We start from the raw sequence: 21,139 nt of genomic DNA on the forward strand, positions 1-21,139 counted from the left end.
CCAGCCGCCTGAAACTGAACTCGGACAAGACGGAGGTCCTCATCCTGGGCTCCTCGCCCTCCGCCTGGGACGACTCCTGGTGGCCCCCCGCCCTGGGCACCGCACCCAAACCGACGGACCACGCACGCAACCTGGGCTTCATCCTGGACTCCTCCCTCTCCATGACCAGACAAGTCAACGCCGTCTCCTCGTCATGCTTCAACATCCTGCGCATGCTACGTAAGATCTTCCGGTGGATCCCCACCGAGACGAGGAAGACGGTCACCCAGGCCCTCGTCACCAGCCGACTGGACTACGGCAACGCCCTCTACGCCGGAACCACTGCCAAACTCCAGAAGAGACTCCAGCGGATCCAGAACGCCTCGGCCAGACTCATCCTCGACATCCCCCGACGCAGCCACATCTCCGGACACCTGAGAGATCTGCACTGGCTCCCGGTCAACAAGAGAATCACCTTCCGTCTCCTCACCCACGCGCACAAAGCCCTACACGACCAAGGCCCGAGCTACCTCAACAACCGGATCAACTTCTACACTCCCAAGCGCCTCCTCAGATCAACCAACCACGCCCTCGCCGCCGTCCCCCGCATCCGAAGAGCGACAACAGGAGGAAGATCCTTCTCCTACCTGGCCGCCAAGACCTGGAACTCACTCCCGACCGACCTGCGCCTGACCCAAGACCACCTCTCCTTCAGGAAGAAGCTCAAGACCTGGCTGTTCGAGCAGTAATGGCACCCCCCCCCCCCCAGCGCCTTGAGACCCTACGGGTGAGTAGTGCGCTCTACAAATGACCTGATTGATTGATTGATTGCGTAAAAGCATTAATCTGTCCCTACGCTAGCACTAACATGGCATCATATTCTTTGGGGCAGGTTAGGTTAAGGTGTCAGAGTATGCAGTCATCCTTAGAAGTATCTCCAATTCAATGGGTCAGGTAGCATTAAGCTACATAGATGGAGCCCTTTAAAAAATGCTGTCTCTCCAAAGGCAAAAAGAAGTGGGGCTCTCTCACTACTTCCAATGCTCCAATATCACAGGTGTCTTCCATTTTGGGTTACACCATCCGATAAGGCCACATTCTCACAGGCTTTTTCCACAGGACAGTGATGCTCCTGAACAGTAACACAATGACCTTGATTCCTAGGCCTTTTCCACTGAGACAGTATAATAGTTCTCCTTATCAGCATTAACTCCCAATGTGTCCTCTTTTCTCTTGCTTAGCTCCTAAAACAAAGACATTATTCTAACTAACAAGGGTGCTTCTTCTATCTGCAACACAAAAGTGAGAAAGAGCAGAATTTAATTTGCACATGAAATTCAAACTGTTAATTCTAATGCAAGAGCTTCCAGGGAAAATGCATTTCAGGCCTACAAGATCCAGCTAACATAAGAGAAATGAACATGGGCTTTACGAAATTGTATAGAAATTAAGACATGTTTAGTTAATAATTCCATCTGCATATAAAATGACACGAATAATAAGCATATTCAACAATAAATGATTGTTAGTTTCACAACACAAGCATTTCAATTCATTTTTATTGCTGGTTACATTTGATTTCCACATACATTCTAAAAGTACTCTACATTTTGGCCTATACATACCACATTTATGTATTACATTTTTCAAGATCCTAACGTGTTCTACACGTGCCTTTATAATGCACCCCTACAAATGAAAATGGATTTTGTGCTACATCACAATAAAACAGCCTGTCTACTCTTGCCACATATCCACTATGTTTACCCTTCTTAGGGTGTAGGGAGGCAGACATTTAGTTTCTTGTAATGATTGCATGTATCTGTTTTGTGGCCTCCTGTTAGTGAAGCAGTCCATGGAGAAGAAGGCAAGGCCTAAGATGTTGGGTGTATTTATCTGATTATAGGCATAGTGTGTGTCTTCTGTATGGTGTTTCCTATTCCCTTCCAATCAGAATTCTCTACACTAGCAGTTGAGTCCCGCCCTCCCCACCCTCCGAGGCAATCTCGGTCACTGGTGAAGAGAACTCGCCTAGCAGCCCTAGGGTAGAAATCTAACTGTAAAATTACTTTACAGTTAGAATGTAAGTAATATGAGGCTCCACAGCATCATGTGTAATGTAATGTAATGTTTCCTGAAAATGTCACTAGATTATTGCCTAAAACTGTCAAGAATGATTATTACTACAGAAGTCAGAATACAATATACAAATATTTAGGGCTATAGGAGTTTCTACACATATCAACAATTTACAAAGAACTAACACATAACCAGAGACAAAGAAAAGCTGCAAGTATACACATTGATTTGGTTATTATAGAATGTACAATAAATACTTAAAAATAAACATTTAAAGGATGTGGAGCGGGGGTGGGGCTGGATGCGGGGATGGGGGGTAGAGGACTTCGAATATTGTGTTGGAATGTAAACGGGTTGGGGGACGGGATCAAGAGGGGTGTAGTGTTGCAGTTGTTGAAACGTTTGTCTCCTGATGTTGTTTTGTTACAGGAGACGCATTTGCTCGGCAACAAGTGCTATGCTCTAAATAGGCGTGGCTATCGTCTTGTGGTGCACTCCGGCTTCACTTCGGGCTCCAGAGGGGCGGGTATTCTAGTCCGGACTTCCCTCCCCCTGGCCATTGATGATGGCATGCTTGACGATAGGGGAAGATATGCCGCCATTGTTGGGCGTTGGGAGGGGAAGGTTGTTGTTTTGCTTTCTGTATACGTGCCCCCGGGCCTCCAAGCCACCACGTTTGCCGATCTGAGTGGGGTTATCCTGGGACTTCCCGAGGGCTTGCTTGTAGTTGGTGGTGACTTCAATTCCGTGGTTTCTGGGTTGTGTCATCGCTACCCTCCCAGAGACCTTCCGAGGGCCCAGTCTTGGTTGAGTGGCTTTCTGGAGACCCTGGGGCTAACTGACTGCTGGCGCTTGCTCCCCCCGGGGCAGTCGCAGTATACTTTCCATTCTGGTGCCCACGGCAGTCTCTCGAGACTGGACCATATTCTTATTCCCTCTTCCCAAGCCTCCGCCATACAGGAAGTAAAGCATCTTGCACGAGGCATTTCGGACCACTCTCCGATTTGGTTAGTTGTTGATGCACAACGGGGTTCGGCGGGCCGCGTGGCTCCGATCAACCCCTGGTATCTCCGGGATCCCACGGTCAGGGCCGAACTGATTAAGACACACGATCACTATTTTGCTGAGAATGTGGGTTCTGTTTCCTCCCCAGTTTCTCTGTGGGAGGCTTACAAAACTGTCATTCGTGGCCAAGCTCTTTCTTTGATCGGCAGCGTCAAGTGGGCCAACCGTGCTGAGGTGGTTCGTGTCGAGGGTGAAATCACTGCTCTGGAGGGAGACTTGAAATCTGGGTCACCACGGAGGGGCTAAATCTGCTGGAGTTGAAGCAGTATGAATACAGGGCTCTGGTCACGGATGCTGCTAAGGAAATGGGTAGGGAGCAACAGGGACGTCTGTATGATATGGGTGACAAAGCTGGTAAGCTGCTTGCTTGGTTGGATAAAAGGGAGAATGCGAGCCGGGTTGTTCCTGTGATTGTTGCCGCGAATGGAGAAAGTTACACTGACCCTGTTGATATTGTTACATGCTTTGCCGAATACTTCCAGGAAGTGTACTCCCCAGTGTCTGATAGATCCGAACAGGACTCCCACTTGCTTTTACGAGATATTGCACTTCCCCGTTTGTCTGATATTGACAGGGGCGCTTTGGATGTGCTGCCTACTGTGGAGGAGATTGCTGCTGCCGTCCGTTCGGTCCGATCTGGCAAGGCGTCGGGCCCAAATGGACTTCCCATTGAGCTCTACAAACTTCGCCCAGATACGCTAGCCCCGCACTTGCGCTTGATGTTCCTCGAATCTTTGAAGGTGGGTTCCCTCCCCCATGACCAAAGACTGGCCTCTATAGTCGTTATTCACAAGGAAGGAAAACCATGAGATCGTTGTGCCTCTTTTAGACCTATCTCGTTGATTAACGCCGAACCTAAGATCCTGGCCAAACTGCTAGCTACGCGTTTGGCTACTGTCATAGGGGACTTGGTTCACCCGGATCAATCCGGTTTTATACCGCATCGCAATACGGCGCTTAATCTTCGACGTTTGCATGGCGTCCTAGCGCGAGCTGGGACGTTGCGTGAGCCCGCCATTTTGGCGTCTTTGGACGCCACTATGGCATTTGATACAATAGAATGGCCGTATTTGTGGGCGGTTCTTGTAAAGTTTGGTTTCGGTCCGGAGTTCATTAAGTGGGTAAAACTACTATACACTGATCCCATGGCTCAAGTAGTTGTTAATGATCACGTCTCCGCCCCCTTCACACTTGGCAGGGGTACGCGACAGGGCTGTCCTTTGTCCCCGCTTTTGTTTGCTCTCGCCTTGGAACCACTGGCGGCCTGGTTGAGGTGGGAACCGTCTCTGAGGGGCAATGGATGGAATTCGGAGCTTGAGGACCGTGTGTCTCTCTATGCGGATGATATTCTGCTATATCTAACGTCACCTCGAAAATCCCTCATTGTTTTGTTTGATGTCTTGTCATCTTTTCGCAAGAACTCGGGTCTCGTCATTAACTGGTCGAAGTCCTGTATATATGTCCTATCGGGAGACACTCCCCTTCTGCCGCGAGGCTGCCCCATCGCGGTCGCGCAAGACGGATTTACCTATCTAGGCATCTTTATCACTCTGCAGCCTGCTCTGCGTTTTGACCGAAATCTGCTGCCCCCTCTCCAACGCCTCCGGGCATATGTTATTGCTTGGGGTAAACTGCCTCTCTCCCCTCTGGGAAGGGCAGCGTTGTTTAAAATGATGTCACTGCCCCATTTCCTCTACGTATTGCAGAATACACTTGACATAGTGCCAACTAAATATTTTCGTGAGATTGAGAGCTTGCAGAGGCAATTGGTGTGGGGGGGTAGATCTCTTATTGCTATTGCTAAATTGACACTCCCGTGGTACGATGGTGGTATTGCTCTACCTGATATCCGTCGTTACTATTGGGCGTCCCAATTGGGGGCGATAAATCATTGTATGTACGGCCCTTCACCGAATCCAGCCTTCGAACTGGACAAATGGCTTTTGCCTGGGGGTGATTACTATAGAGCTCTTTACTCCAGACCTGTTCCCCGGAATGTAACGGGTCCCACCAGGACAGCCGTCCAAGTATGGCGCCATGCCTCAATGGCGTTAGGCTGGACTGATAAATTGACTCGCGCCACTCCACTGTATGCCTCCGATCGGCTCGGGTCTCTTTGGCAATCGAAGGGATTTGATAGATGGGATTTGATAGGTATCAGCAAGGTGAACGACGTATGGACTGGAGGGAGAATGAAGACGTTTGACAAACTGAAAATTGAATACGGTCTGAATGATCGCGAATTTTTTCGCTATGCCCAGGTCCGTCACGCGGTCCTATCTGTTTTCCCCTCGGGCACGGACATACCGGAAGGGTCCCCACTTGAGGACAGAATACTGGACGGGCACGTTCCGGACAGTACGATTTCGCTCATTTATAAAAAATTGATTAATTCCAGGTCCGATCTCTTGTGTCACCTTAGGGAGAGTTGGACTAGTGACGGACTAGAGCTCGACGATGAAGATTGGCAGGCGGCGATCTCCTCCCCCAAAGAGGTGGCCATCCCGGCGCGCCTCAGATTTGTACAGCTCAAAATCCTTCATAGAGTGTACGTGACTGGTCCCCGCTTGGTACACATGGGCTTTTCTGTTGATGGCCTGTGCCGGCGTGGCTGTGGTCGCGTGGGCACATTCCTACATATAATATGGGAGTGTCCCAAGATAGTGCGATTTTGGTCTCGTGTGCATGAAGTGATGAGTGAGGTTACGGGTGTGCGGTCAGTGCCGGAGGCTAGGAGATGCTTGCTGAATGTATGGGAGCCGAATGACTACAATGTACCGCAGCTCCGATGGTTGACCCTGGGTAATATGATCGCCAAGAGGGATATTGCCCAATTATGGGGTGCTCAGGGACCGCCCAGGGTTCGGCAATGGAAACAAAACATGGATTGGTGCATGTTCAGGGAAAAAACTGTGTATATTTCTCGAGGTACGCCCCGTAAATGGGGGAAGATATGGACTCAATGGAACTCTTACCGTGGCGATATATGTACCCCCCCTCTCCCGGAATTGGATGTCGAACTGACGTCCCCACAACCCAATGATTCCTCCACTTGATGCTATACATTGAACCGTTGAACTGCTGTTGCTCCCACTGGCCCCCTCCCCCCGAAATTCCTTACTGAGATATTGTGTGACCACTTGTACACTCTCCCCACTCCTCCCACATGATGCAACCCTGTAAAGAAATGATGTCGTCTTATTTCTCTGTGTTCCTTGCAAAGTTGTTTGTGTTCTTTAAAATTAATAAAATGTTTAAAAAAAAAAAAAAAACATTTAAGGCTGTCACGATTCACTAATGCTTGTATGCTCATAAATGCCATAAATCTGCTATGTATTAAAAGCTCCTTATTGGCTATCACCCATAATATAAATTATTCGAGAGACAGCATTGATGGTAATTACTGATACTTTTGTGTATTCATTTCTGTGTGTTTATATCAATACAATTTTCGCCCTGAAAATAGGGAACAACCATGCAAATCTGTTTTTCCTACTCCAATTACCACATATTTCTCCTCATCTTATTCTGAGGGGAAATTTTACATACACAGTATTATTATTTGTTAAAATGATAAAATAAAATAATATTTCCACAGAATTTGCCACTTTATGGTACTTAGGGGCCTATTACGATGGCGGATTTCCCGCATCCTCCGGGCGGGCGGTGGCTTCCGCGGGAAATCCGCTGCGGAGGCTTGAAAGACCCACCGCCAAATTAGGATGGCAGGTGGGTCTTACAATCAGTCCTCCACTTTTCCGCCGCGGTCGCCTTCCGACCGCGGCGGAAAAGCATTAACATGGCTGGCGGTGTCTATCAGACACCGCCATCCATATAAGGATGGAGTACAAAGTATGCTTTTCCACGGCGGCTTTTCCGCCGTGGAAAAGCATACAGAGCTTCACTTCGGGGGCCCGTTGCGGGCCCCCTGGGTGAAGGGAGGGGTGGGGGGTGCACATAGGGGGTGCCTATGGTACCCCCCTGCATTTGCGTGGACAAAGCGGCAGGCACCGCGCGGTGCCTGCTGCTTTGTGCACGCAAATGCCGTGCATGCATTTTTAACATCGCGGCGGGTGCAGCTTGAAGCTGCACCCGCCGCAATGTTAAAGATTGAGGATGTGACCGCCAGGGTGGCGGTCACATCCTAATTGCACAGGAGGGAACTCCGCAGGCAATGCGGAGGTTCCCTCCTACTCTATGGTGGCGGATGGACTCAAGTCCGTCCGCCATCATAATCGGCCCCATAATTTGCTTTTCCTTGCTTCATTACTTAGTCACCTTTCCTGCAAAATTTGATCCTCCATTGTTCATAATTCCAGTAGCCCTTGTCACATTTGATGTACTGTCCACTGCATATTTTGTGCATAGGAAGTCGGGTGTTAAGAACAAGCCAAACCTGTAAGAAAATATTTTACATTTGTAGGTGATATTGCAAAGCCAACCTGAAACCCATAAACAGTACACACACAAATAATAGTATTTTATACCATATTAGAATTATAATTAATTATTCGCTATTCTTGTATAAAACTTGTGAACAAGAATTACTAGTATAATTATAAACATCTCAACAACTAAAAACTTCATAAGGGTGAAAGTCAGCTACACCCAAAGCATTGTTCACATTCATCAAATATTCTAGTCAAGCTATATTATCTTAAATTCAGCAGCCTTACAGCTGAGCACATTATAAGCAGCAAAATATCAGTCATCATGAAACGCCCCTCATGTACCAGTATGCCATTAGTCCTCAAATCCAAATCCAGAATGTCAGCATCTCTCGCCAGCAAATGAGCAGACTGCTTGTCTCCCCCCAATTACCTGGGTCTGCTAAACCTTTATTTACAGTGTATTAAGGACAATGGAGCAAGGGTCTTGGAACTTGCTTTTGTTACACAGAACAGAATATAATGGGGACTATTTACAAAATACATTTTGTAGTACATAGTGAGGTACTACAAAACCTACTACAAAATGCTATTCACATACCTACGTTTCTGCCTTTGCTTTGCCTATACTTACATGTGGAGAGATCTTTGCCATGACTGTGGAGTCTCCACACACAAAGGTATATATTTTAGTAATAAATGTGGGAGGGACACAGGAAAGTAACTGGAAAATAGGGAATACTTACTACTGAAGCAGTGGGGGATAGGCAGGAGAAAGGAGGGTATTAAGGAAGGGTCAGGGAGGGGTTTTTATGCCCGGGATGTCAGCCCACTCACAAATGAGTAAGCCTATATCTATTCACTAAGTTATAGTTACTATAGCCAAAAGGGATCCATAATGGTGGTAAAGAACTACAGACATCCATCAACAGTATCTCAGCAGAGGTACAACAGGGCACACATGCTTAAGTTAGCCATTTTTAATGCACTTTTATGTTCCCCAAGTCGCGATTAAGATATCTTCATCCTACAAGTGGGGTGGTGAGGTACTCCTCAGAAGTTGTATGCAAGATTGTAGTTGCCTATCATGTTGTTTGTTGCACAACACCACCATACAACGGGGCTTACATATAGATGATGACCCTGACCTATGGCAGATCTGGGAACCCACTATGGGCCCTAGAACAGATGTCAGGGTTTGGAGGTACAAGATCAGCTGGCCAACTCTTTTTTCCCCCTGAGCTGCTAGTTTGTTTACTGCATTTATGCGGTTGGACCATCTGCTGTCAATTATGATTGGTGGGCATCTAACATACTGGCCATAAATTCCATCCTGGGACAACTCTGTTGACTTAACATAATGTTTTGTGACTAATATTCTGTGTTTAACTGAACCGAAATTGCCTTTCTATTTTCCCAAGCATTGTATTGCTAATCCAACCTAACGTTGAAACACAATCTCAAGCCACTCAGTTGTAGGGCAAACATTATTAAATTATAAATAAACACACATGTGTTAGGTCCAGAAAACATGCCTGCTTAGATCTTACTAGTCTTTAACCTTTCTGTGTGTCTGACTACATGTACTGTGTCTTGGTTCTGCATTCCGCCATGATGTGTGGAAGTTCTCTTCTGCATTCGTGTGGAGTTTCCAAACTCGGGGCAGGTTCCTCCGCCTTCTGTAAATATACTAAATATTACATACGGTAATAGAAGACAGGAACAGGAAGCTGGACTTTTAAAATTTATTTTCATAGAGCACGAACTAGACCCGAAGATATCGGGTATCAAAGCGCTTTACATAACACCAGTTACGTTACATGAGGAAGCATTCCATTTTTTGTTAGGCACAGGGAGATTAAGTGATTAGAAGAATCCTCCACCATCCGGACGCTTCTTGACACATTTTGGCCCTAACAAGGATTAGGGACTTGAAGAGAAGGCACCCTCCTTTCTCAAAATCCGAATTGAAGATCATAATGAAGGGGGTCATAACCGAGTACAGTTAGCTTTATTGAGGACCAATAGCACAACTAAGCAATGCAGCATAAACCCAAATCTGGCGGGACATAGCAGTGGGTGTCCATACCCGGAGGGGAAAGCTGTGACGCAAGTACCGGAAGGACCTACATTGCAGGACCTGCATTATGGGCCAAGGACATTATGGGCTTGTCCTCCCACTCACATACACAACATCCACACATAATGCCACAATACCAGAGGATTCTCAAGTAAGATACACAGTTAGTAAGGGTATATTAGACTTTAACACATCAGTAGATGTGTTTTTTGAGAGTGCAGTCCTGTCATGTGTTCACTGCAAGCTTTCTCATCATAATACTTATTCTATGTAACACATTTTGTTGAAAATGTAATAGCATGCATTTTTATCATTTATTTTCTTTGAATTGAATGCTAATCTATATTTGCCATTATGTTAAAGCTGACATTCTGTACCTTTACGATACTTCCTAACCAGGAGCAATTTGTGATGCTTATTTTCTAAGTTCATACAAGGACAGATTAATGTGTAATGTTCTCCCTCCTTTAAAATGATTTTTAAATTAATGGGAAAAATGTCTCCTCAAGGCTAACCAATGTGTGTTACCTCTTTTAAACCTACATTTGCAATATATAAAAACATAGTTTTTGCATAACTGAACTATTTCTTACCCTTTCACCTATTTTGAATGGCTGATACCATAGCTATTTGTTAATTACCAATTTTAAGGTCTGTTAAATCATAACATTTTAGTATGAAAGCATAAGACTGCAAGGATTTTAGTAAAGTCTTCACAGTGCCAGATACAAATATGTAGAAATGCATTATTGATTCAATGATTTCAGACAGTGTCATTTAAAAAAAACCCAGCTGGCCAAGCAAGTTCAGAGAAGGACCATGAGCAAGGAGAAACATCCTCAGCTCAGAGGCAGGCACAACGTATAGCTATGACCAGCGAGGAAGTGAAAGCCACCACCAGCAGGGTTAGTGGACCCGCCCAGAGGCTGAATGGGTCTGCCTCCCAGGAACCTCCAGGAGCACACTGGAGAGACACATGGGAGTGGCATTAGATTTGGGCACCAGCAGTCAGGAGAAGGAAGTTGTTGTTTTTTCTTCTTGCTTTGAAGACTATCAAACAGTGACATCCCTAAAGCTGGCCCCAACACCATTTGGGCCTACTTGTAGCCCTTTCCTAACTCCTGAGGTCCCTATTCCATCGGGACCTCCAGCTGCAACCATTGCATCAACTCCTCCTCCCCGAGCCCATCCAGAAGAACTAGTCATGGGACACTTCAGCCCTTGACACCCCATATCCATTTTGTGGTGATCAATCACTTCACCCAGATTCAACCTCAGTGGCTGTATTTAAGAAGGTCACGACTCCATCAGTAGATAGCATGCAAGGTTATGGCAATCCTGTCTTGAGGAATCTGTGACTTAAGTGGAGAGGCTTGGGTACTGCAAGAGGCCTTCTCTGGGAAGATGCCAAACTTAACTGGCACCATCACCTCTTCGATTGCAGCAATTCTGTTTGACTGCCTCTCCTACATGCACCACCTCCTATAATTCTGTCTCGCAGTCCATTTTTACCTCATGTTCTTTCTTCTCATGTGGTGTCTAGTCCTGCAATGGCTAGCCAATTTACATATGCACTGGAGGGGGATCTGAACATTATTGGAAAAATTGATAATATGGATGTCCAGTTACTTTTGCCCTCAAGCCATGACCCTGAGTTGTACATATCCTCTGGCTTGAAAAGACAGTTTTTCAAAATGTGTTTTATGAAATTTGAGTCTTGTGTTTTGACTCTTTATGGACTATGGATTTTTTATATCTAGCTTTATTTGTAGACTTGGTTACCTCCCAAATTATATGTTTTTAAATTAAAAAAAGTTTAAATTTCTATAAATCATTTGAAAGCTGCCAAAAATCTTTTTCTTGCATTTATAAATCATACTGTGCATTTTATGTCAACTAAAAAAAGTTTTTGTGATTTAGAAGATGCTTTCTATTTCTAAGTGCAATAATATAATGTCTTGAACTTTGGCAATGAGAAAAGAATATGACATAGATAACAATAATCTATATTGCAAATGCAACAGAAAGCATTCAATCAAAAATGAAAAGTTGACACAGGGTTGTGGTGTAAAAAGTGCACATAGCTTTATTTGACAAAAAATGGTGAGAATAGTGTGCTCACTTATTACAGGCATTGCTTGGGTGCTTGTGGTGCAAGTAGAACAGGTATGCTTGTGATGCTTGTGGTGCAGGTGGCTATGCTTGTGCAAGTGCAGGAGGTATCTGTGATTAATCTCCACTTATTAATTTGTAAAAAACATAAAAGTAATGGCCCTTGTCAGGAGGCCACTTCAACTTGCACCACCATTCCTACTGCCAGTGTTGCAAATTACAATAATGACACAACAACTAACCATCACAATTTTACAAGTGTAACAATTCTTACCAATTCAGGCCCCAAAAGCTATAAGAATGGCGTTGGCTGCTGGTATTAGTCATTTTAATGTATATCAAATTAATAAACAACTGTTGTTATGCTCATCTCTAAATGAGGCAAACAGTGCCACCTTGGGGCGGACTGTCTTAAGTGTCAATGTTCACAATTAAGTGCCATTGCCGAGCACCAGAAACCACTGGCTCAAACTAAGCTCTAGCTAGCCGTGAAGACTGACATTGGCATTTTATGCCGATTGTCTCTATTATCTTCATGGCCAACAAATTATGTCTTGGTAACATTACACAATATTAAGCAAGGCATCGGTTCGCATGTGAATCATCTGAGGGAGTTCCTTAAGTGAGTCTGCAATATCACACACAGTAGCCCTTGGTACACTAATGTCTTGCCACACATACATTTGTTGCTAGAACAACTGATCCCTCCAATGAGCAGCAATAGCTGATGCCATGTTATATGACCAACAGATTAACGATAATGGAGACAGTTGGCACCAGAGAGGTTGAGGGGGGATATTCGTCAACGGGGATACCTTCTCCTCCCCAGTGGTGTGCTCTCCTTCAGATGATTGAGTGACATCTGGAGGTGCACAGTGGTGGAAGAAGTACGTAAGAGATTGTACAGAGAGGCCTGTAATGTGAGGGCTTTGTGGAGGTGAATGCTACGTAGGTGGATTCAGCTTGTTTGGCTAATGGCTGAAGGCTGGTAATCCTCAGAAGGCATTCAGAAGAACTCTGCTGCTAGGCTGTAGACTGGCCTTCTTTAAGGTTTTATGCATGGGGCAACAAGACCTTCCTTACCCTCCAGGTCCTGCTCCTTCAGGACCAGCTCCTGCAGTGCTGGATGCAGATAGTGTTGCTTAGAGGAGGATTGAATTCTCTCCTCGGATTGCCCAATGTCCTTTGCTCGTAAATGCTTCAACATCATTATCAAGCTCAATATACCCAGTAACTGAAAGAAAAAGATTTCATGGAAAACAATATCAACTTATCCAAATATCATATCGTTGACAAAAACGTCATCATCAAAAATAACTAAATTTACAAATATCGAACACACAAATCTCGAAACAAAAAATATTATCTACTAACAAATATATAGATAATATCAAAACACACAATATCAGGGCGTGGTCACGTGCCGCAGCATAACGGCGGCTTTCGACTGAGCTCCGCACGGACGCAGAGCTCTTTTCCGATTTACAGTCTCTTACTCATCGTTGGAGTGCGGAGAAAGTCATCCCGATGCCTCCGAATTGCTGGAGCGGCGTATGGAGCCTTTCTTGCTCTGTTTCCTGCCTTGTATGAGCCGGCATTGGCTGCGGTGAATTTAACCACAGTGGTTGCCAGCAGCCGCCATTTTGTGCCTGCCACTCGCTGCATTTGACTTCCTGCTGAGGTAAAACCGGCGTTTTGCTTTTAAACGCGCGGCAATGTTGGTTTTTTTCTTTTCATTTTTATTCACATCCAGTACCAGTGTTATTTTGGCGCATGTCTATAAGGGGATTGCTTCAGTTTGGTTTTGACGATTTCACAAGGCGCTTTTTTACTTATTTAGCCCTCATCTTCAGCCTAACTCATGTGGGTGCCTTATGTTTTAGCATTTTATTATTGCATGGACTCCCTCTACTTAGAAGGAGTGGAAGAGAGGGGAATTTTTTTTTCTCTCTCCCTTTCCATCTTTCCACATATCTGCTGACTAACTTTTTTCATAAACCAAGAGGGAATGTGATGATGCTTTTCCTTTGTTGATCTGCATTTTCTCTGCTTCAAGGTCCGCTTTTGCAGTGTGCTTGATTAACATGTGGGCAGGTTGTAACCTCCTTTAATTTGCATCAACAGTCTGTAATACCATGGTCTCTACTATTGGTCCAACATTGTCCTCTTGCTGGTAACGACTTCTGATTTGTACCTGTTGCGTGCATTTTCAAGTCTTCTGTTGAGAGAGGCTGTGTGTTTTTTCACATCATATGGGCAAACTGAGATCTTCATTAAAAGTTGCATATCATCCTGCCCCATGTTCCAAGATGGCTAGTGACATTTCTCTGCCTGTCAGAAATTCATCATCTGGTACAAAACCCAAGAGAGCTAAAAATGACCCTCCCTTACCCATTTTGTCATCGCATAATCCTGTCCTTGATACTATTCTTGATGAGGTGAGGGGTCTGAACTATTTTATGCCCACTACTAAGGAGAAGCTTCAACAAATTGAAGATAGGTGGATTACTATTGAGGCGAAGGTTTTTGATATGGAACTGCGCATCAGTGGCTTACATGATGTCTCTACTAAAATTTCTATTCTGGACCAGGACATTCAACGTCTAAACTTCACACTGAGGATCTTGAAAACCGTGATAGACGTAATAATCTTCGTCTTCATGGCTTGCCGGAAATTTTGGAGGGTCCAGACCTTCTTTTTCTTAAGAGGTTCCTACCTGAGCTCCTTGATCTTCCATCTGAGCCATCATTAAACATGTAATGTGCTCATCACCTTGGACGTATTCAAATGAACTCTATCAGACCCAGAGGTATTATTATGTTATTTCTGAAGTTTACAGACCTTATGCGTATACTTCGAGCAGCAAAAGTAAAACATTGCCTTGTGTGGTCTGGTTACACAACATATCTCTCACAGGATATCTCCAATGCTACCAATGCAAGAAGGAAGGAATTTCTGGCCCTTCGCCCTCAGATGAGACAGTTAAATATTCGCTATGGGATTTTGCACCCATGCCTGTGTAAAATTACTCACAATGGTTCCTCTTATTCATTCGATGATCCTGTTGAATTGAGGTCTTTCCTTCACAGTCTCTCTCCGACTTCTGTGGATAATTCAATTCAATGTGTCTAACTTTTTTTTTCTTTTCTTCTTTCTCCCACCTTTCTAGCAGATTTCGTATGGCTGTTCTTTTTAATACTTTTTAATATCCCTTCCTCTGCCGTTCCGTCTGTTCCAGGTGCTGTTGCATCCCATGCTCACTTTGCTTCCTCTTTTTCATAGATCTGGATCTCTTTCCTTGATCCACTTTGTTTCTTCTTATTTTCTGTTCTTTATCTATTCTCTTTTGTTTGTTCTTTCTATTTGACAATATTTTGTATGATGCATGTGCTTTTTGTTGTTATCTGGGGTTACACATGTTGTTTTTCGTATTCATCTAATAAGTGGTGTTTTTCTGTTTCCACCTTTTCTCCTGAAGTATTTCATCTCCATTCATGTATTACCTACCCCTACTTCTAATATGTGTAATGTTGTTACGTGGAATGTTCGTGGTCTTGGACATCCCGTCAAAAAACAAAAGGTACTCTCTCATTTGTCTAAACTGAATTCTCATGTTTCATTCATTCAAGAAACTCATTGTACTGATATTGAATCGCTTAAGTTAAAAAGACAGTGGGTAGGTCAAGTTGTTTATTCTCCAGCCTTCAATCGGAAAGGTGGTGTTGCTATATTATTTCATTACATGTGCAAATGTTATCTATGAACTTGCTTTATTGAACATTTATGGTCCTGTCAAACCAGATCCTGACTTTTGAAATAATATCAAGATCTTACTTTCCTCTATTGATGGTCCCAATATTATTGTTGCCGGTGATTTTAACCAATGGTTACATCCGATCTCTGATAGACAGTCTAAATGCAAATTTAATCTCGATAAAGCTCAAAGATCATTTTAATCTGCCATTGCCTCCCGTCCACTATTTGATGTTTGGAAGACTTGTAACCCTGATTCCCCTGAATTTACATTTTTTTCCAATGTCCATCATACCCGTTCTAGAATTGATTATATTTTAGATAGTAAACCCGTACTTCCAACAATTCAATCCTCTGAGATTGGATCTATTGTTGTTTCTGATCATGCTCCTGTCCTCTCTGCACATGATCTCTCCCTGAGTTCTCCAAAGTTTGGTCGCTGGAAACGTAATAATTTTTTGTTGTCAGATACTGTTTTCATTCCTGAAGCCACTGCTTTTAATAACTCGTTTTTTACTATTAAAAATCCTTCGGATACTTCCATTCCTAATAATTGGGAGGCCTCCTTTTGTGCCTTCAATATTTCATATTCAGCAAGAAAGAAGAAAACCACAAAGGGCAAGTACAACTTTATTACAACATCTCAACTGCTGGAACACAATTACTTTACTTCTAGATCTTCCTCTGTTCTTCATGAATTAATTAAAGCCAAATCTGCTCTTAACAAACCTGCCACAGTTGATGCTTGTAATGTCCTTCTTAAAATTAAGTCTGAATATCACGGGGGTCAAAATAAAGCTGGCAAGATGCTGGCCAACTACTTAAAAGTTAAATTGGAACATAAAAGTGTTGTTCCTATTCTAAAAGAATTTACTAATGATTTAGCGTCCTCTGATGAAGATATTGCTAATGAATTTCATGATTATTACCAAGCATTATATTCTGAGGACACGAATCCCTCGAATCAAAATTTACACACCTTTTTTTCTGGTCTCCCTAAACCCCCTTCGCTTCCTGATGAATTTGAAAAACTAGAAAAAGCGGTTACTCTTCAAAAGATAACAGATGCCATTAAAGCCTTAAAAAAATCAAAAGCACCAGGCCCTGACGGTCTTTCTGTCGAATTCTTTTCTGCTTTTTCCTCTATTTTTGCTCCCTAACCTCTGGCCCTTTTTAACTAATTTCTTGTTAATTCTAAAGCTTCTGGTTCCTTTATGGAGGCCTTGAATTGTCCTTATTCCCAAACCTGATAAAGATCATTTCATCTGTAAAAACGATCGTCCCATTTCATTAATTAATTATGATTGTAAGATATTTGCTAAAATCCTTGCCTCTCAACTCGAAAATATTATTCCACTATTGGTCAAAACTGATGAAGCTGGTTTTGTTAAGGGCGGATTGACTGTGGACAATGCTCGTATATTTGCTAATGTTATCTCCTTTGGGAGGAAGTACAAGTCTCCACTTGCAATACTGTCCTTGGATGCAGAAAAGGCTTTTGATAGTATAAACTGGCAATTTATCTGTAATACACTTCAATGGTTTGGTTTTGGTCCATATTTGATTTCTTATGTTAAACTTTTATATTTTTTTCCTCGTGCTAGTATTTTTGTGAATAATCGTTTTTCTAAGTTCTTTCCTTTATATAGGGGTACACACCAGGGTTATCCCCTTTCCCCATTGTTATTTGTTCTATATCTTGAACCCTTTCTTGAGCGCATTGGTGTTAATACACTTATTTTTGGCTTTACACATAATTCTATAGAAACTAAATTGCCAGCATATGCTGATGACATTCTGATATATATGTCTAATCCCAATACCTCCCTCCCTCCCTTTCTGTATGAGGTTCAGTTGTAATCCAGTATTTCTGGGTATAAGTTGAACTTTTCTAAACAGAAGTCTTACCCTTGAACTCCCTCTGCTATCAATATATGATTAATAATACTAATTTTACCTGGTGTCCCACAAAAATTAAATACCTTGGTATTTGGTTCCCCTCTACCTTATGTACCACAAGTAGTTATACATTCAATGCACTAATTACCATAATACAATCACTCCTTCTTTCTTTGTGCCCACTTCATTTGTCATGGTGGAGTAGATCGCGGTCTCATATTTTTCACAAATTAATTCTATTTGTACAAGATTTTTATGGAATAATAAATACCCCCGCATTGCTCTTATGAAACTCAGACATCCCAAAACAGAAGGCAGTGTGCATTTTCCTGACTTTAAATCTTATCATTCTACATTTTCAATTCGTCCATTTTTCAGTCCCCTATCCCTCGCTGGATTGTTTTTGAGCATTCACTATTAGAAGATTTTTCTTTTCGAAACATAATCTATATGTCTAAATGTACATTCATATCAGATAATCCTATTTTAAAATATTCTCAACATTTATTTTATTATATTTTGTCCGATGGTCTAGATCCATATCAATGTTTTTTGTCCTCCACTGTCTGGTATAATAAATGTATCAAATATAAGCGTAAATCATTTTATTACAAACATTGGAAGCAGGAGTCGTCACGCAGCTGTATTGGTACAAGTGGACTGGTGTATAATACATCTGCTGTAATTACTTAAAATGTATTATCCATAGGTTGCAATTCGCCGTGTGGTGCCCAGTCAATGCGCAACACATAACACGATCTTCCCCTGACATCTGTACATCCAAAAAAGCATTCCAGTTTTCAAACGCACCAGACATAACCATTGGGTTTTCAACGAGAGGCGTTATACAGCCTGGTTATTAGGCCTTTTCTTTCCTCCGTGGACAGCAGCACCTGAAGTGCATTCAGAGGCTTCGGCACATTCGGGTACTCCAGGTAGATCGTACGCATAGCAGCCCGCAATCTAACATACGCAAAGCCCAACATAGCCGTGTACTGTTTGTTTGCAATGAGGGCTGCCAAATGTATACATTTCCCACTCGGGTAGAGATCGCCCAATGTGGTAACTCCAGCCCACCCCAGAGTGTCCAAGGGGCCCCGCTCCCGAACAACAGATATGCCAGGGTACGCATCCAGTAACAATGCCAGCGCATGCAGTTAATCCCTTCCCGCTCTCACCCGCAGCTCTTTACATGCACGGTAGTGCAGCTCACCGTATTAATATGCATCCTAGAGTTAAGTGGTCATTTGTAGAGCACCGCCAACGAGAACAGAGCCGGATGGACGTCGTCCAACTCCACAGACAAATGCGGATTTATTTTTTGCGGGAAGCGCCAATAATGTGCAAAATGTTCTTGCGCACATAGATAGTAGAGGCGCATGTCCTGTGCACCAAATCCAACCGCCTCAAATGGCTGGACCAGTGTTTCCCAAATGCATCGCGAGTTCTTACCCACCCATATCAATGCCGATAGACATGCCTGGAGTGACTTGAAAAAAGCTTTAGTCAGCACTATAGGAATGTTTGTGAACAAATAGAAGAATATGGGTGGAATCGTCATTCTTATAACAGCAATGCGGCCTGCAATAGACAGCGGGAGGTGCATCCACCGTGATACCTGGTCTCTCAGTGTTGTTATCGCCTGCACCACTACCTCCGGATCCCTATGCACCCAAATCCTGAGATGGCCCACTTCAGAAGATACTCCAATTCACACGACATCGTACACTGTGTGAGGGGTAGTATTATTGACTTATACCAATTTATATAGAGGCCGGAATACCCACCGAACTTAACATACTCTTGGAGCAGAGGGTCCAAATTCAGCTCTGGCTCCTGCACATATAGCAACATATTGTCCACATACAAAGATATGGTTAGTGGCCGCTGCTGGAACCCCTAGGGCCGCCTGTTTGTGCAGCTGTCTGATTTTACATGCCAGAGGTTCGAGCACTAAAGAAAAAAACAATGGCGACAGCGCGCATCCCTACATCGTCCCTCTGCATATTCTGATGGAATCCGACACAAACTTATTGACCCTAATCCTCGCCATCAGTGCAGTATATGGGAGACGTATCCATTGCACAAATGGAAGAGGGAGCTCCATATGACACAATTCAGCAAGCATATAGCCCCACTGTATACGATCAAAAGCCTTAGTGGCATCGAGCAACACCACTGCAGCCCTCATCTCAGGGTCTAGCTGATGTAATGTTGCAAACAAAGTCCTCAGATTATGTGTCCTGGACCGCTCCTATACAAAGCCTGACTGATCAGGTAGCACCAGTTCAGGTACTCAGTGCTATGATTCTGGCGAGTATTTTTACATCAATATTCATTAGAGAAAGTGGCAGGTAAAATTCGCAATGCTTAGAATCTTTATCTGGTTTTAATAGCATAACTATTAAGGCCTCCCGCAACATGGGCAGTAGGATCCCGCTCCCATACATTTCCACATATACTTCAACAAGCTGCGGGTCCAGCAGATCTGCATACGTCTTGTAAAATTCACCAGGCAGACCATCTGTGGCCACAGCTTTACCACTCAGTAGTTTTTGTATGGTTTCTTTGACATCATCTACCATTAGAGATTGGAGCAAATACTCCCTTTGTCCCGAGGACAGCCATCCCAGTGCCACATCCTTGATTTATTTATCTCCTGTTCCGTAGCCCCGGTTTGGTGTGCGTATAAGCCACCATAATACTCATTAAATACTGATAATATTTCATGCTTTGTGTATCTCGGCTCCAAGTCCGTGTCCAATATCTCAACTATGTGACCCTGCTCTCTATGTTCAGACACCTTTGTAGCAAGTGTTGTTCATTCCGCCCTCCTGATACCCCCCAGGGCCCAAGCTCCAGGGGGGCACTTTAGCACAGCACTCTGGTTACAGAGTTCCTGATTGAGCTCCTTGAGTTTCTTATGCCAGTGCGTAGTGGCAGTTTAAAACGGAACACAGGCTGCAGTGGCAGGCCTGAGACATGTTGGAAAAGGCTACTTTAGTGGGTTGCAAAATGAGTCCTGCAGGGCCACTGGCAGAATTTAATTTACAGGCCCTAGGTATATGTGATACCACACCCAGGATGTCAGGTCTAAGAACTATATACCCACCCCACAAGAATGTATTATTCATCACGTGATTGGGACACAACAGTCCTGTGCTTGACCCTAAAGACTTTCTTTTAAAGGGAAGACATAGGAAAGAGAATAAGAACTTCAAAATGAATATGAAGAGATTATTTAATGGGAGGATATTGTGCACAACTTGGTGCACTTTGTACAGAGAAAGTTAGATAGGGATCGCATATATGCATCTATGTTAGGCAGTGTATGAGCCTAATGACCTTACTTGCACATCAACAGTGGTTGGTACAGAGCAGAAACTGGCAGTAATACAGGTGTATTCCAGTACATTTTCAATCTAATTCTGTGCAGGGCTGCACAGGAATTGCTGCTGTGATCAGGTTACTTCAGTATCTATATCGGCTCTTTTTAAATATCGAGCATGCCCATCAACTACCTCACCTATCATGACTAAATGCAATTATACCTTTTCATCATGAATAAGTAAAACCATTGCAAAGCCCTGGAAACCTGACTGCGTGCAATTGAATCCTAGATGTCAAATGTTTTACTATGATTTAATTGAAGCAAAAATACATTTGTGTTCCTCAATGCAAAATACCCTGCCAACAACCTTTATATCTAAAATGTGTCATTCACCTGGGCGAGTCAGTCATAGCTCCAGATAAATCCTAGGGGTTTGTAAGGATTAAGAGAAA

This window comes from Lissotriton helveticus, chromosome 8, assembly GCF_964261635.1.
Source record: "Lissotriton helveticus chromosome 8, aLisHel1.1, whole genome shotgun sequence".
Taxonomy (NCBI): domain Eukaryota; kingdom Metazoa; phylum Chordata; class Amphibia; order Caudata; family Salamandridae; genus Lissotriton; species Lissotriton helveticus.